Source organism: Coregonus clupeaformis, chromosome 20 (genome assembly GCF_020615455.1).
Source record: "Coregonus clupeaformis isolate EN_2021a chromosome 20, ASM2061545v1, whole genome shotgun sequence".
Taxonomy (NCBI): Eukaryota; Metazoa; Chordata; class Actinopteri; order Salmoniformes; family Salmonidae; genus Coregonus; species Coregonus clupeaformis.
The window spans coordinates 27,801,358-27,803,857 of record NC_059211.1 but is presented as its reverse complement, the minus strand read 5'-3'; the positions used below and the strand labels follow the sequence as shown (position 1 = coordinate 27,803,857).

The 2,500-nt window shown below is 46.6% G+C and overlaps 1 protein-coding gene across 1 annotated transcript in view; it reads left to right on the top strand.

The window, feature by feature from the left end:
* Positions 1-2,500, top strand: part of jak1 (Janus kinase 1) — an 86,748-nt gene that overhangs the window by 52,479 nt on the left and 31,769 nt on the right. The window lies entirely within an intron of this gene.

The window sequence follows — 2,500 nt, the reverse complement described above, 5'->3', positions numbered from 1 at the left end:
TTCCCCATGAGCTGTTGACTCAGTATTGAATAGTACGTTGACATAGGCTGAATCTCAAACCGACCACCTCGAGCACCTCGAGCACTCGAAAAAGGACTTATGGGCCAAGCGTTGGGTTTGAGATTCAGCTACAGTGAGGGAAAAAAGTATTTGATCCCCTGCTGATTTTGTACGTTTGCCCACTGACAAAGACATGATCAGTCTATGCATGTGTGCACATGTTATGTGTGTGTGGGCGTATGTAGTGTGTGTGTGTGTGTTTGTTGGGGTGTCAGTGTATGTATGTGTGAGTGTCTGGGTAGAGTCCAGTTTGTGTGCATAGAGTCAGTGCAAGAGAGTTAGTGCAAAAAAGGGTCAATGCAGGTAGTCTGGGTAGCCATTTGATTAACTATTTAGCAGTCTGGTTTAACAGTCTTAGGGCTTGGGGGTAGAAGCTGTTCAGGGTCCTGTTGGTTCCAGACTGGTGCATTGGTAACGCTTGCCATGCGGTAGCAGAGAGAACAGTATGGCTTGAGTGGCTGGAGTCTTTGACAATTTTTTGGGCCTTCCTATGACACCGACTGATAGAGATGTCCTGGATGGCAGGGAGCTCGGCCCCAGTGATGTACTGGGCTGTACTCACCACTCTCTGTAGCGCCTTGCGTTCGGGTGCCTTGCAGTTGCCGTACCAAGCGGTGATGCAACCAGTCAAGATGCTCTCAATGGTGCAGCGGTATATTTTTAGGCTGCCTCATCGTTGTCAGTGATGAGTCCTACCACCGCCGTGTCGTCAGCAAACTTGATAAAGGTGTTGGAGGCGTGCGTGGCCTTGAAGTCGTGCGTGAACAGGGAGTACGGGAAGGGACTAAGCACACACCCCTGAGGGGCCCCTGTGTTGATGGTCAACATGGTGGATGTGTTATTACCTACCCTCACTGCCTGGGGGTGGCCCGTCAGGAAGTCCAGGATCCATTTGCAGAGGGAGGTGTTCAGTCCCAGGGTCCTGAGAGCAGTATGGTGTTGAATGCTGAGCTGTAGTCAATTAACAGCATTCATACATACTGTAGGTACAGTACATTCGGAAAGTATTCAGACCCCTTCACTTTTTCCACATTTTGTTACGTTACAGCCTTATTCTAAAATTGATTAAATAAATGTTTTTCCTCATCAATCTACACACAATACTCCATAATGACAAAGCGAAAAACAGGTTTTTAGTCATTTTTGCAAATATATTAAATAAAAAACAGAAATACCTTATTTACATAAGTATTCAGACCCTTTGCTATGAGACTCAACATTGAGCTCAGGTGCATCCTGTTTCCCTTGATCATCCTAAATTCAATTGATTGGACATGATTTGGAAAGGCATACACCTGTCTATATAAGGTCCCACAGTTGACGGTGCATGTCAGAGCAAAAACCAAGCCATGAGGTTGAAGGAATTGTCCGTAGAGCTCTGAGACAGGATTGTGTCAAGGCACAGATCTGGGGAAGGGTACCAAAAAATGTCTGCAGCATTGAAGGTCCCCAAGAACACAGTGGCCTCCATCATTCTTAAATGGAAGAAGTTTGGAACCACCAAGACTTCCTAGAGCTGGCCGCCCAGCAAAACTGAGCAATCCGGAGAGAAGGGCCTTGGTCAGGAAGGTGACCAAAAGTTCCTCTGTGGAGATGGGAGAAACTTCCAGAAGGACAGCCATCTCTGCAGCACTCCTTTATGGTAGAGTGGCCAGACAGAAGCCACTCCTCAGTAAAAGGCACATGACAGCCCGCTTGGAGTTTGCCAAAAGGCACCTAAAGGACTCTCAGACCATGAGAAACAAGATTCTCTGGTCTGATGAAACCAAGATTGAACTCTTTGGCCTGAATGCCAAGCGTCACGTCTGGAGGAAACCTGGCACCATCCCTACAGTGAAGCACGGTGGTGGCAGCATCATGCTGTGGGAATGTTTTTCAGCTGCAGGGACTGGGAGACTATTCAGGGTCGAGGGTAAGATGAACGGAGCAAAGTACAGAGAGATCCTTTATGAAAACCTGCTCCAGAGCACTCAGGACCTCAGACTGGGGCGACGGTTCACCTTCCAACAGGACAACGACCCTAAGCACACAGCCAAGACAACGCAGGAGTGACTTCGGGACAAGTCTCTGAATGTCCTTGAGTGGCCCAGCCAGGTCCCGGTCTTGAACCCGATCTAACATCTCTGGAGAGATCTGAAAATAGCTTGAGAGGATCTGCAGAGACGAATGGGAGAAACTCCCCAAATACAGGTGTGCCAAGCTTGAAGCATCATACCCAAGAAGACTCACAGCTGTAATCGCTGCCAAAGGTGCTTCAACAAAGTACTGAGTAAATGGTCTGAATACTTATGTAATGTGATATTAAAGTTTTTTTTAAATATATATTTGCACACAAAAAATAAAACCAGTTTTTGCTTTGTCATCATGGGGTATTGTGTGTAGATTGATAAGGAGAAAAAAACTGTTAATCTATTTTAGAATAAGGCTGTAATGTAGCAAA